The sequence below is a fragment of the Mirounga angustirostris genome, unplaced genomic scaffold (assembly GCF_029215605.1).
Source record: "Mirounga angustirostris isolate CCGP_5_RB_7025 unplaced genomic scaffold, mMirAng1.0.hap1 SCAF_1, whole genome shotgun sequence".
Lineage (NCBI taxonomy): Eukaryota > Metazoa > Chordata > Mammalia > Carnivora > Phocidae > Mirounga > Mirounga angustirostris.
The window spans coordinates 163,830,116-163,845,720 of NW_026991709.1; the positions used below are offsets into that span (position 1 = coordinate 163,830,116).

Consider the following 15,605-nt stretch of genomic DNA (forward strand, 5'->3'; position numbering starts at 1 on the left):
GCAACAGGGCCCTGAGGAATGGAAATTAGATCAGAGAGAGTGAATGTTTGGAGCATGGAGAATTGGAAAGTGTGGGGAGGGTAGAACAGAAGCAGATTTGGGTGGGACTTTGTAGGGCAGGGCAAGCATGTGGACGGGTGTGCAAGAACAGAAAACGTGAGGGCACGCAGGACCCACCGCAGCCCTTATGACCTCACAGGTTTGCGGAAGGCTGAGCCAGGGTCGCCTCATCCCCTGTGCTGCACATAGCGGAGGCTACAGGTGGTGCAGGGGGCACATGACTGAGGGGACTGAGGGAGGTGAGGGCCCTGCAGAGAGCTGGATAACCCAGCCCTCCGCTAGTTAGTGGAATACGTGACGCCGAACAACAAGCAGAGTTGGAGATGAGTATCCCCATTTCCCAGGTGAGGAAGTAAAATGGATCACCTACCATGACCAGCTGGCAAAAGGCAGGGCAGGGACCTTCCCACGACCTGCCAGATGTGGTCTTTCCTCCTCAGCTCCTGAAGGCGAATGAGGTAGCATCATCCACAGTGTGCAGCTGGGAGGGAAGTCTTGGATGAACTGTTGTTTTTTTTTAAAAACGATTCTGTGGTTGTATGTCATGACCCTACAACATTACCACACACCATAATATATTTAAAGATGATCTTCAAAAGGCATGTATGGTGCTGTCTAGCAATTACAATTGTGAAGTCATACTTTCCAGAAATGATGACTAAATTGGGTTGTATTTCTTTACCCATTGTTCATTGACTCCGTTGAGTGACCTCTGCAAACACCAAACTAGCTAGCTTTGAGGTCATTTTCACATTAATGTGCCTTTCCCAGGCAGTATCTTTTGTTCAAAACAAAGTAATTTATAGAGCATTCATTAATATGAAAGACGTTGGATGGGCCCTTTTCTGGGCAATAATTTCAGGAGGGGAAAAAACCCATCCTTGCCTATCTATGCTGGGCGATGTCCCAGGCACCGAAGTTGAAGAGCTGAGGAAAGCAGCCAGGGTCCCCGCTCTCACGAGGCTCACAGGCTAAAAAAGATGTCCAACACTAAAGAAGCACTTATAATGGAAAGAAATCAAGAGAGGTTACAGGAACATAGAAAAGGATGTTCTAACCCAGCGCTCCTCAAACTTCAATGTGCACATGAATCTACTTGTTAAAATACAGATTCCTACTGAGTAGGGCTGGGGTTGGGCCTGAGATTCTGCATTTTTAACAAGCTCCCAGGCAATGCTGTTGTTGCTGGTCCATGGACCACAATTTGAGTAGCCGAATGGCTTCTTATGATCTGGAATATAATTTCCTATGACAGCATCATGCATGGTTTCCCAAAGGGCAGCAGCTCAAATATTTTATATGGCTTTGAAACTTGGCTGCTCTGAAAGGCTCTGAGGGATGATTCAGTTAAAGGCTCCAGCATGAACACTGCTGTTATTGAGGAGCACTGGCTCAGTAGGAGAATAAACGGACCTATCCCGATCCTGATGGAGTGAGCAGTTAAATGGGGGTAGACAAATAAAAATCCAAAAGTCATAATACAGACACATAAGGAGGACTATAACCAGATTACATTTTGAAATGATCACTGAGATGCAGTGCCTGGGAGGCTCAGTTGATAAAGCGTCTGACTTAGGTCATGATCCCAGGCTCCTGGGATGGAGCCCTGAGTCCAGCTATGTGCTCAGGGGGAAGTCTGCTTGATATTCTCACTCTCCCTCTGCCTCTACACACACTCTCTCTCTCTCTAAAATAAATAAATAAATCTTTAAAAAAATGATCACTAACCTGGTTACAGGGAGGAAAATGGACTGGTGGGCCAGACTGTATAGCCCTTTCACTGGGAGTGTGGAACTGGGCCTGAGAGGGCATTTCAGTCTCTCCCTGGGTGGCATAAAACTCTACAACTGTGGATGGCCACTTTCTGCCCCAAGAATGTTGGAAGCAGGGACAGATGATCTGCTCAGAAGAGGGCATGAATGAGACACACAGGATGTAACTGGGACAGAGAGGGCTTGCAGGGGAGGGGGAGGGGAGCTCTGTGACACTGGGCCCTTCCTGAGGCTCCTCTGCAGTCCTGCCCTGATTTCCTTGGGATGCCTCTGTATCCTTATGAGGAGTTCTTTGGTTGAGGTGGCTTCTGTCTCTTGCAGCCCAGAGAGTTCTAGAGAATTCTGCAGCATACCTGAACTGAGGCGTTCACACGCAGGACAGCACTGTGAAGGCAAGTGGCAATACCCCAGGATTGGAGTCTCCAGATGCCCCATCATTGAAGCCATGCCATCGTGAAAGTTGCTTGGTTCTGATGAATGCCTGTAGATTCCTGAGCTCTAACAGGGCCCAATGAGGTCACCCCATGCCCTCTGTTGGGGGGGTGGATTTCTAGTCAACCCAGGAGTGCGAAGGTGCGCTGGGGTGGGGAGGAGGTTGTCAAGGAATCATATGGCAGATATGTTTAAATATGGTCTGGCTGGAAGCACAAATTGGCCTTGAAGGTTCACTCCTGGCACCTCCAGTCAGCTCCATTAAAAGTTGTTTGTTTCCTCCTCACGTTGGAGGTTTGGGTTTGATTTACAAGGGACTGAGATGAATATGAATCTTTTCAAAAGGAAAACAACCTTGCAGAAACCTTGCGTGTTCCAAGGAGCACTCCCTACAATGTTTTGCTCTTTTTGGTTACTGGCAAGAAGAAGATTGAGGATCTGAAAGATTCCTCTTAAAAAGAAAACGTCTGGAAGGAATGTCAAACTGACCACTCGAAGGTGCTGATTGGATGCGTGCTGTTGAGTGGGAAATCCATCTCTTTATCTCAAAAAGAGTTCTCCTCTTGACAGGGTGGCTTGGGGATTAAATTCGGACATTTGGGCATCCCCAAGTGTGGTGTGCATATCAATGTTGCTTAGCACACTGGCTCTTTTTTTCTTTTTCTTCTGTCTTCGGTCTCACACAAAGAAAATTGTTGTTTTAAAGGGTATGCGTATATTTTAAGGCATGTTAGGAAAAAAAAGCATATCAAACCCATAATTTCATGGCTACGATTGCTCAGGATGAGGCTTAAATGAAAAAGTGAGCTGACTTAGAAAGTTATTAAGTAAATAATAGCACATCGGTGTACCAAAAGTTGTGACATCTGCAGAACAATGAGACGAAGTATGGGGAGGCATCGGGCACAGAGTAGGAGCCCTGGCGTGGTGGTCGCCACTGAGCAAGTGCCTAGAGTATTGATAACCCTTACAACAAGCAGGGGTAGGAATTAGCATTCCTATCTTACAGCTGAAAAAACTGAGGCTTGGGGAAATGGGATCGCTTGCCCAAATGCAGAGTACGATACAGAGCCAACGTTGGGATCTGGATGTAGGTCTGTTTGCCTCCAGGCCCCAGATTCTCTGATGGCACCGTCCCACCCTGAACAATATATCATTCTCTCTCATCTCTAGGGAGAACAAGCGTCCTTCCTACAAACACCTCATCAAATCACGGCCAGTTTTACCCCAATGCACTAATTTATGCCACGTTATCTATTCACATTTGTGCTTGGACAACCCAGTATCAACCCAACAAATTTCAGGACCAGCTCTTCCTGCCACGTAGCAGGCCCACCACCTTGTCCTCAGGAGGCCTGGAGTGAGCAGCCTGGGGCTTGGCTTTGGGACAGCGTGGGATGGCTGGATCTCTTTCCACTACTGGGGTGGTAAGCCTTAGGGCTTGAGTGAGGACCAGGGAAGGGGCCTTTCAGTCTCATCTGGGCACGCTCACTCGGCGTCCAGGTGGGTTTCTGGAGCCACAGTTGGAGACTGATACATTGTTCTGTGTCCTCTGGGCACTTAACATTCCTCCTTGGGACTTGCAAGGCAGGCCCTGTGTTCCACAGCCCCTGGCTAAACGACGTCTGGATGACACCCTTCTACCAACATCTGTAAGGGTTTCCCAGAGACCTCCTGTTTTGCTCCAGAAAGGCTCCTGCTCTCTGCCTACACACAGCCATTCTAGAGGCACATGCTTCCTGCCTGTGTCTCCCCCAGTTACCTGGATTTACACTATTCTCACTCCCTCAGTGGTCATTTTTCACAAAAAATAATGTGTGCGTCTTGTAAGATGATCATCACCATAACATTCCCTGGGAGTAGTTAACTTCTGTCTCAGCAAAACAACAAATTGTTACATGTCATGGACCACTAATGTCCTTTGAGGACTGCCAAACTATCTACCCACTGATGCCAAGCATCTTGTTAGAGTCCTGGCTAATACCCATGGAGCACTAACTCTGTCCCAAGCACTATTCTAAGAGCTTTGTATGTGTTTGTTTACTTGATTCTTCTTGAGTTAGATAGTTACTATTATCCTCCTAACTTTACAGATAAAGAAAGTGAGTCACAGGAGGACTGACTAGCTGGATTATGAAAGAAGAGCCAAGCCCTTAATCATTGGGCTGGTCTACAACATGAGCTTAAGGGTGTCCCCTGGATCCAGAAGGATAGCAGGTTTATCTGAGAGTAAAGAATCGGGTTGCAGTTACCCACGTGCCATGCGACCTTGGACAAAACACTCCACCTCACTGAGACCTTTCTGGTGTCTATACAACGGAGACAAAAATCTGCCCTGCTTGCTCAAACGGTTTCTGTGAAGATCAGAAGAGATCACTCGTGTGCAAATACTTAGTTTTTGGCCAATGTATGTGCGAAGGGATAGAGACAGGTGGGTAAGTCCAATGCTACTCCGGCCTTCAGGAAACATGCAGGGTCTTATAGTAGTGCAGGCAAGGCAGAGCACACATGCATTTTCTTCTGTGCACTTCTGCAAACGCTCAGGCAAAATGTTTGAGGCACAGCAAGGACAGCTACCAAGAGCGCACTGTGTGATCTGAAATAGGGGACTTCCCATCTCGGGGCTTCACCCTTCTTAACCCCAAGGATAAGAGGAGGTTCTTTTCCGTTCTAATGTCTTAGGACTTAATCTGGTTTCTGGGTTAACATATTTGTGCAACAGCCAACAGCTTACGTTAGGGATTCTTCTTGCTGGTGGGAGGAAACAGCAGCTATGTGTTGGGTGTTAATGGCCTCTTTACGGGCAATATCAAGGGGTGGTCATTACCAAAGTAATATTTAAAGTTGCATTTTTGTCTCTCCATAATATTAGCATTCTTTTTTTTTATTCTTATGTTAATCCCCATACATTACATCATTAGTTTTAGACGAAGTGTTCCATGATTCATTGTTTGTGCATAACACCCAGTGCTCCATGCAGAATGTGCCCTCCTCAATACCCACCACCAGGCTAACCCATCCTCCCACCCCCCTCCCCTCTAGAACCCTCAGTTTGTTTTTCAGAGTCCATCGTCTCTCATGGTTCGTCTACCCCTCCAATTTCCCCTGCTTCATTCTTCCCCTCCTGCTACCTTCTTCTTCTTCTTCTTTTTTTTTCTTAACATATATTGCATTATTTGTTTCAGAGGTACAGATCTGAGATTCAACAGTCTTGCACAATTCACAGCGCTTACCAGAGCACATACCCTCCCCAGTTCCTATCACCCAGTCACCCCATCCCTCCCACCCCACCCCCCACTCCAGCAACCCTCAGTTTGTTTCCTGAGATTAAGAATTCCTCATATCAGTGAGGTCATATGATACATGTCTTTCTCTGTTTGACTTATTTCGCTCAACATAATACCCTCCAGTTCCATCCACGTTGTTGCAAATGGCAAGATCTCATTCCTTTTGATGGCTGCATAATATTCCATTGTATATATATATACCACATCTTCTTTATCCATTCATCTGTAGATGGACATCTTGGCTCTTTCCACAGTTTGGCTATTGTGGACATTGCTGCTATAAACATCGGGGTGCACGTACCCTTTCAGATCCCTACTTTTGTATCTTTGGGGTAAATACCCAGTAGTTCAATTGCTGGATCATATGGTAGCTCTATTTTCAACTTTTTGAGGAACCTCCACACTGTTTTCCAGAGTGGCTGCACCAGCTTGTATTCCCACCAACAGTGTAGGAGGGTTCCCCTTTCTCCGCATCCCCGCCAACATCTGTCGTTTCCTGACTTGTGAATTTTAGCCATTCTGACTGGTGTGAGGTAGTATCTCATTGGGTTTTGATTTGGATTTCCCTGATGCTGAGCGATATTGAGCACTTCTTCATGTGTCTGCTGGCCATTTGGATGTCTTCTTTGGAAAAATGTCTGTTCATGTCTCCTGCCCATTTCTTGATTGGATTCTTTGTTCTTTGGGTGTTGAGTTTGATGAGTTCTTTATAGATTTTGGATACTAGCCCTTTATCTGATATGTCATTTGCAAATATCTTCTCCCATTCTGTCGGTTGTCTTTTGGTTTTGTTGACTGTTTTCTTTGCTTTGCAAAAGCTTTTTATCTTGATGAAGTCCCAATAGTTCATTTTTGCCCTTGCTTCCCTTGCCTTTGGCGATGTTTCTAGGAAGAAGTTGCTTCGGCTGGGTCAAAGAGGTTGCTGCCTGTGTTCTCCTTTAGGATTTTGATGGACTCCTGTCTCACACTGAGGTCTTTCAACCATTTGGAGTCTATTTTTGTGTGTGGTGTAAGGAAATGGTCCAGTTTCATTCTTCTGCATGTGGCTATCCAATTTTCCCAACACCATTTGTTGAAGAGACTGTCTTTTTTCCATTGGACATTCTTTCCTGCTTTGTCGAAGATGAGTTGACCATAGAGTTGAGGGTCCATTTCTGGGTTCTCTATTCTGTTCCATTGATCTATGTGTCTGTTTTTGTGCCAGTACCATGCTGTCTTGATGATGACAGCTTTGTAATAGAGCTGGGAGTCCGGAATTGTGATGCTGCCAGCTTTGCTTTTCTTTTTCAACATTCCTCTGGCTATGCGGGATCTTTTCTGGTTCCATACAAATTTTAGGATTCTTTGTTCCATTTCTTTGAAAAAAGTGGATGGTATTTTGATGGGGATTGCATTGAATGTGTAGATTGCTCTAGGTAGCATTGACATCTTCACAATATTTGTTCTTCCAATCCATGAGCATGGAACGTTTTTTCATTTCTTTGTGTCTTCCTCAATTTCTTTCATGAGTATTTTATAGTTTTCTGAGTACAGATCCTTTGCCTCTTTGTTAGATTTATTCCTAGGTATCTTATGGTTTTGGGTGCAATTGTAAATGGGATCGACTCCTTAATTTCTCTTTCTTCTGTCTTGTTGTTGGTGTATAGGAATGCCACTGATTTCTGTGCATTGATTTTATATCCTGCCACTTTACTGAATTCCTGTATGAGTTCTAGCAGTTTCGGGGTGGAGTCCTTGGGGTTTTCCACATAAAGTATCATATCATCTGCAAAGAGTGAGAGTTTGACTTCTTCTTTGCCGATTTGGATGCCTTTTATTTCTTTTTGTTGTCTGATTGCTGTGGCTAGGACTTCCAATACTATGTTGAATAGCAGTGGTGATAGTGGACATCCCTGCCGCGTTCCTGACCTTAGGGGGAAAGCTCTCAGTTTTTCCCCATTGAGAATGATATTCGCTGTAGGTTTTTCATAGATGGCTTTTATGATTTTGAGGTATGTACCCTCTATGCCTATACTCTGAAGAGTTTTGATCAAGAAAGGATGCTGTACTTTGTCAAAAGCTTCTTCTGCATCTATTGAGAGGATCATATGATTCTTGTTCTTTCTTTTGTTAATGTATTGTATCACATGGATTGATTTGCGGATGTTGAACCAACCTTGCAGCCCAGGGATAAATCCCACTTGGTCGTGGTGAATAATCCTTTTAATGTATTGTTGGATCCTATTGGCTAGTATTTTGGTGAGAATTTTTGCATCCATGTTCATCAGGGATATTGGTCTGTAATTCTCCTTTTTGATGGGGTCTTTGTCTGGTTTTGGGATCAAGGTAATGCTGGCCTCATAAAATGAGTTTGGAAGTTTTCCTTCCATTTCTATTTTTTGGAATAGTTTCAGAAGAATAGGTATTAATTCTTCTTGAAATGTTTGGTAGAATTCCCCTGGGAAGCCATCTGGCCCTGGGCTTTTGTTTTTTGGGAAATTTTTGATGACTGCTTCAATTTCCTTAGTGGTTATAGGTCTGTTCAGGTTTTCTATTTCTTCCTGGTTCAGTTTTGGTAGTTGATACATCTCTAGGAATGCATCCATTTCTTCCAGGTTATCTAATTTGCTGGCATAGAGTTGCTCATAATATGTTCTTATAATTGTTTGTATGTCTTTGGTGTTGGTTGTGATCTCTCCTCTTTCAGTCATGATTTTGTTGATTTGGGTCATTTCTCTTTTCTTTTTGATAAGTCTGGCCAGGAGTTTATCAATCTTGTTAATTCTTTCAAAGAACCAGCTCCTAGTTTCGTTGATCTGTTCTACTGTTCTTTTAGTTTCTATTTCATTGATTTCTGCTCTGATCTTTATTATTTCTCTTCTCCTGCTGGGTTTAGGCTTTATTTGCTGTTCTTTCTCCAGCTCCTTTAGGTGTAGGGTTAGGTTGTATACTTGAGACCTTTCTTGTTTCTTGAGAAAGGCTTGTATTGCTATATACTTTTCTCTTAGGACTGCCTTTGCTGCATCCCAAAGATTTTGAATAGTTGTGTTTTCATTTTCCTTGGTTTCCATGTATTTTTTTAACTCTTCTTTAATTTCCTGGTTGACCCATTCATTCTTCAGTAGGATGCTCTTTAGCCTCCATGTATATGAGTTCTTTCCGACTTTCCTCTTGTGATTGAGTTCTAGTTTCAAAGCATTGTGGTCTGAAAATAGGCAGGGAATGATTCCAATCTTTTGGTACCGGTTGAGACCTGATTTATGACCTAGGATGTGATCTATTCTGGAGAATGTTCCATGGGGACTAGAGAAGAATGTGTATTCCGTTGCTTTGGGATGGAATGTTCTGAATATGTCTGTGAAGTCCATTTGGTCCAGTGTGTCATTTAAAGTCTTTATTTCCTTGTTGATCTTTTGCTTAGACGATCTGTCCATTTCAGTGAGGGGGGGTGTTAAAGTCCCCCACTATTATTGTATTGTTGTCGATGTGTTTCTTTGCTTTTGTTATTAATTGCCTTATATAATTGGCTGCTCCCATGTTAGGGGCATAGATATTTACAATTGTTAGATCTTCTTGTTGGATAGACCCTTTAAGTAGAATATAATGTCCTTCCTCATCTCTTATTACAGTCTTTGGTTTAAAATCTAATTTGTCTGATATAAGGATTGCCACCCCAGCTTTCTTTTGGTGTCCATTAGCATGGTAAATGGTTTTCCACCCCCTCACTTTCAATCTGGGGGTGTCTTTGGTTCTAAAATGAGTCTCTTGCAGACAGCATATCGATGGGTCTTGTTTTTTAATCCAGTCTGATAGCCTGTGTCTTTTGATTGGGGCCTTTAGCCCATTTACATTCAGGGTAACTATTGAAAGATAGGAATTTAGTGCCATTGTATTGCTTGTAAGGTGACTGTTACCGTATATTGTCTGTGTTCCTTTCTGGTCTATGTTGCTTTTAGGCTCTCTCTTTGCTTAGAGGACCCCTTTCAAGATTTCTTGTAAGGCTGGTTTTGTGTTTGCAAATTCCTTTAGTTTTTGTTTGTCCTGGAAGCTTTTTATCTCTCCTTCAATTTTCAATCACAGCCTAGCTGGATATAGTATTCTTGGCTGCATAGTTTTCTCATTTAGTGCTCTGAATATATCCTGCCAGTCCTTTCTGGCCTGCCAGGTCTCTGTGGATAGGTCTGTTGCCAATCCAATGTTTCTACCATTGTAGGTTACATATCTCTTCTCCCGAGCTGCTTTCAGGATTTTCTCTTTGTCTATGAGACTCGTAAGTAATATTAGCATTCTAATTTGGGATCTTGAGCCTGGATGTTCCTTCTCATCCTGAATTACAGACTTACTTCCCCTTTGTCCCGCCTCCCTAGTCTCCAACCTTCACCTCACACAATAGATTCTCTTGTCTAAGCTCCCTTGACCTTGAAACTAGTTTAAGAGAAAAACACTATCCTCAAAGTCAGACGGACCTGAGGTAGAACCCTGACTCTGCAACTTCCTAGTTGCATGGCCCCGGCTGGGCAAGATTCCCTCAGCTTCTGCTTCCTCATCAGGGAAATGGAGATGGTAGGAGCTCTCTCACAGGGCTGCTGGGAGGATTAAATGGAGTCGAGCAAGGCACATGCTCGGACATAGAGAAGGCATTCAATAAATGACAGCCGTTATGACTGAGGTAAGATAGGGACTGGATTAGTCAGCACAGGAGTGGTTATGCTGCAGAAACACATCAACACCCAAATCTCAGAGGTATAACCAAGCCAAGGTTAATTTCTCACTCAAGCTAAGGGGCCAGTGCAGCTCAGCAGGGGATGCTGCTCCATGTGGTCACTCAGGGAACCAGGCTTCATCGTCTGAAATATTGTTATTAACACCACAGGGGAAGACAGTGCCAAGGAAGTACTTTGGACTCAACTAGTTTGAACCAGTCACTGGCCCTGATTGGCTGCAAGGGGCTGGGAAATGCAGGGAGCACATGCTCTATTAGATGAGCGTTACTCTATGTGATACAGAGCCAAGTTTTGTTCACTTTTGATTCTCCTACAGTGCTTAGCACCATGCCAGGCATGTTAGAGATGATCAACACCATGCCAGGTTTATTAGAGAAATTAAGACCCAGGTCAAAAAGAAGGCTTCTCTGATGATATCATAATTTCCAAGCAAAAATGGTTTTCTCTCTCTTCTTTTTCACTTTAAGCAGATGTTTGCTGTTCTCACCCTCTAGTGGATCATTGACACAGGTATTTCAGTTTTATAGACAACAGTTGTTTTGAGGAAGTTTGCAAATGCCCTTTGACTGAAGGGAAAACCCCAGGTCATGTCCAGACCGTGAGTTCACACTTGATAGAGGAAGAAGAGAAGAGGGGACAGGACTGCCCGGGACAAGGCAATGAAACATTTGCATCTCTCAACAATGCTTCCCAGTGCTTCTTGAGCCCTTCCTCTGGGCCCTTGGGTCACCTGGGGGTGGGTGGGTGGATCATGGTTATGGGAATCAATGCATGAGGCAGTATGGCTTGCCCATGGACCCAAAACAAGGCAAGGGTAGACCAATGTTCCTGCCACACTTTTCCCTTCTTCCCAAACCCTGGCAAAGTCCTCCTTCTTGCCCAACATTCACAGAAACTATTGTGGGTCACAAGATATCAGTACATCTACTGGAGAGAACTGCCACTGACCCCCCCCCGCCCTTAGCCTGGATAGAAAAAGGGGGCTCAGGAAAGATTCTTTCCTACAGGAAGGAATCACCTAGCACCCCGTTATCCTCTGGGTTCACAGGTGTGTTCTGGTCCTGGCTCTGCCACATGCCACTGGGTGACTTTGGATAACACACCACTCTTCCCTGGGCATCCCTTTACTCACCTGTAAAGTCAACATGCGTGGAGTGCAGCCTGACAGAAGGGCTGGGAATGTGCAGATGACTAAGCCATGAACCTGACTTCCAAGCAGAGGAATAGGTCAAGTAGGGGCCATGAGGATTGCCTACACCAGCAGCCCAGGCACAGACAACAGGGATGGGGGAAACAAGGGAACTGGGTGGGAGGGGAGCTGTGGAGACCTGGCACCTACATGCTGACACCTAAAAACACTTTAAGGACACATTTTCAGGTGACTTTCCAAATGAGCTTATTCCAGTTTCTTAGGAGCTCCCTGTGTTTATGTCATAGGAGATGAAAAACTTTTGATTTACTAAGGTCATTCTGTTGCTGCCTTAATCTTTGTCTTCAGTGGCAGGCAGGGCTCACTATAATGACCTGAGGTTGGTTTATTCCAAGCCTTTGGGTCCCCTCTATTTCCCTTACCCTGAGGTCTGGGAAGGAGGCAGGTCTGGAAATGTATAACCCTGAGGGTGAATGGAAAGCCAACTGCAGGATCCGGGGTGGCCTCTAGTCAACTGAGGGGAGGAGACAGAATAGCTCTTGCTAGAACAAGCAGGAAGCCTTGCAGACCCGCAGGGTCAGGAATCACCCAACACAAGCTCTGGATGGGCCTATTTTACAGATGAAAAAACTGAGGCCCAGAGAGGGAAAACTTCAGTCACTAGGATAGATAAGCTGGGTCCTATGTGGTGCCACATATGGGGTACCCATGATGACCTTAAATAACAGTGATATCATCATTATTACTACTGATACTTTACGTTAGTAGACCTTTAGGTCCCTTTCAAAGTATGTCCTCTTTTGACTCTTGCATTTGATCCTCACAATGGCCCAGAGAGAATGTCAGTGCTGGAATTTAGCATTCCAGTTTAGCAGAAGGGGAAACTGAATTTCAGTGAGGGGGAAGGAAAGTGCTATTTTGAGTACCTCCTATGTGCCAGGCATTTTTTGCATTGTTCTGTTCTTTCTTTATTTATTTAGATATATGATAAATACATTTGTGCACAGGGTTAGGAAAAAAAGATACTAAAGAAAATAGAGTACAAAATTAAACTATAGGGACTACACCAAAATAAAAAGTTTCTACACAGTGAAGGAAACCACCAACAAGACAAAAAAGCAACCTACTGGATGGGAGAAGTCATTTACAAATGATATTACTGATAAGGGGTTAATGTCCAAAATATATAAAGAACTTACACAACTCAACTCAATACCAAAAAACCAAATAATCCAAAGAAGACATCCAGATGGCCAAGAGACACATGAAAAGATGCCAATACCACTCATCAGAGAAATGCAAATCAAAACCACAATGAGGGATGACTTTACATCTCTGACATATTGTCAGAATGGCTAAAATAAAAAACACAAGAAACAAGTGTTGGCGACGATATGGTGAAAAATGAACCCTCATGCACTGTTGGTGGGAATACAAATTGGTGTAGCCACTTTGGAAGACAGTCTAGAAGCTCCTCAAAAAATTGAAAATAGAACTACCTTACAATCCAGTAATTCCACTACTGGGTATTTACCCAAAGAAAATGAAATCACTAATTTGAAGGGATATATGCACCCCTATGTTTATTGCAGCATTATTTACAATAGCCGACATAGGGAAGCAACCCAAGTGTCCACTGATAGATGAACAGATAAAGAAGATGTGAGACACACACACACACACACACACACACACACACTCAGGAATATCACTCAGCCATAAAGAAGAATGAAATCTTGTCATTTGCAACAAAATGGACGGACCTAGAGAGTATAATGTTAAGTGAAATGACTCAGACAGAGAAAGACAAATACCATACAATTTCATTCATATGTGGAATTTAAGAAACAAAACAAAGAAAAAAGAGACAAAAAACCCCCCAAAAAACCCAGACAAATAGAACAAACTGCTGGTTGCCAGAGGGGAGGTGCGTGAAACAGGTGATGGGGATTAAGAGTACACTTATCTTCATAAACACTGAGAAACATATAGAGCTGTTGAATCATTATATTGTACATCTGAAACTGTTATAATGCTGTATGTTAATTATATTTCAATTTAAAAAAAAAAGAAAAAAATAGAGTAAAAAAACCTAGCCCTATCCCCCAGCCACTGAGATCTTATTCCCAGAAGCATCTCTGTTCCTAGCATCCTGTGTCTCCTTCTGGGCCAGACTACGTGCACAGAAGCACGGATGTTGACATAAACTCTTTGTTCCTTCCTTCCTTCCTTTTTTTCTTTTAAACAAATGGCCTTTGATAAGCATTCTATGTCATTTTCTATGAACTGAGTCATTCTTCTTCATAGTTGCATAGTAAGACATATATGACTATATGATCATTTATTTAACCGGTACCCTAGAGGTGGATATTTATGGTTATTTCCAAGCTTTTGCCACTTCAGATTCTCTTCAGAAAATCACTGATTCACACATGTGCAAGTCTGTCTGTAGGATGGACTTCTAGAAGTGGCAGTGCTGGGTCAAAGGATTTGTGCGTTTAAAATTCTGTAGGATCTGAGGTGCTCTCCACGGGCTGTGCCACGTACCACTGGCAATTTCTCAGGGACTCTGTCTCTGCACAACCTTGATAACAGGATGTCTTGTCCAACTTTTAAATCCTTTCCAGTCTGGTAAGTTAAAGTGATATGATTGTAGTTTAATTCATACTTCTTATAATAAGGGAGGTTGAACATTGTTTTGCACAATTAAGTGCCATTTGTATCCCCTTTTCTGTTCATGTTCTTTGACTATTTTTTCCTATGGGGTTGATCTTTTTCTTATTGGTTGTAGGGACTCTTTATATATTAAGAAAATTAGCTCATGTGTGAGATATACGTTTATAACTATTTCTTCCCAGGTGACTTATTTGTCTTGACTTTGCTTATCACATTGTAATGAAGACATTTACATGTTTTAGGTCTTAGAATTTATCAAACATTTTTGGTGCATTTTTGATTGTACATTATACTTATAGAAAGTCCATCTCCACTCATTCTGAGGTTGTTTTAAAAATCTCTTATCTTCTTCAAGTAGTTGTATTTTATCTTTTTTTTTTTAAGTTTTTGATCAACCTGGAACTAATTCTGGTGAAATGAATGAGTTGAGGTCCAACTTTATATTTTCCAGGTAGCTCTCCAATTGTTCCAATACCATTTACTGAGTGATCCATCTCTTCTCCAGTGATTCGCAATGCCACCCTTAATACATACTAAATTCTCATATGTCTATTTCCAGACTCTTCTGTTCTTTGTGTCTGGCTGCCTATCTGTTCTGGAGCCAGGCACTTTCATCCATGAGCACATTAACCTGCACACTTTTGGTGCAGGTGAGGCTAGAACCAGGTCTCCCAGTCTGTGCTACTTTATCTCCCATAACTGGTGGTGATGCTCTCCTGACCCTGGGGGTGGAGGATCAGAGAGGCCCCAGATCCCGATCCTCCAAGACAGGGAGACAAACCAGGCATGAAAGTCAGCTTCTTCTTCCCCTTTGTTCACTTAGAGGCAGTGAGTGGTATCAGCCAGCTCTGAGCTGGATTCCAGCTTTCTCAAGAGTGAAGTAGTTTGCCCTTGGGTAAGTTAGCTCACATTTTGGAGCCTCGGTTTTCTCATCTGCAAAATGGTAATAATAATAATGCCTATGCCATGGTTCAGGATTCAATCATCTGATAGTAGACGGAAGTGCAGTAGTGAAAGCCACGGGTATGATGACCAAGAACGTCACTATCAGGGCAGAGCTGCTGTCCCTTGTTCTTAGGCAAATAATGTCCATCACTGCACAGGGCCAACCTGGGCAGCTTCCTGACAGCTGGTTAACAAATCTGAAGTTCAGGCCGTGCACACCCCAAGGGTAGAGAATTCCCAAAGGCAAGTTCCTTGGAAGACAAAAGCGCCTGACCATTGGAATGCTAAATCTGACCTTAGAGCTGCAGAGCTAAAAATACTTAATGTAAATCCCAATCCTGCTCCCGAGGGGTCCGGGAACCCTTCGGAGCCCCGTAAGGTGGGCAGAAAGAGCAGGAAAACTGGGAAGGTGGTTGAAGGTCAAGGCTTCCACACAACACCGAATTACCCAGTGATGCCATTCCCTGGAAGCCACACATGCTCATATCTAGAACCCCCATCTGCCCTCCCTGAGTGCTGTGAGCCCAGGGGAAGCCAGGCTCAGAGTCCAGAAGTTACCCTAAACAGCGTCTCTCAGAAT

General features: G+C 43.6%; 1 protein-coding gene across 7 annotated transcripts in view; it reads right to left on the reverse strand.

Annotated features, from left to right (window-relative positions):
* HRH1 (histamine receptor H1) overlaps window positions 1-15,605 on the reverse strand; it is an 82,926-nt gene that overhangs the window by 40,424 nt on the left and 26,897 nt on the right. For 2 of the 7 annotated variants that reach the window (XM_054504595.2, XM_054504591.2), the window contains exon 3: window positions 431-503. The exons of 3 other annotated variants lie outside the window; for them this stretch is intronic. The gene's annotated coding sequence lies outside the window, so the exon portion shown is untranslated. Of the gene's footprint in view, window positions 1-430; window positions 5,312-15,605 lie in introns of those variants that run through there. 2 more of the 7 variants (XM_054504592.2, XM_064592334.1) reach the window with 2 other exon arrangements.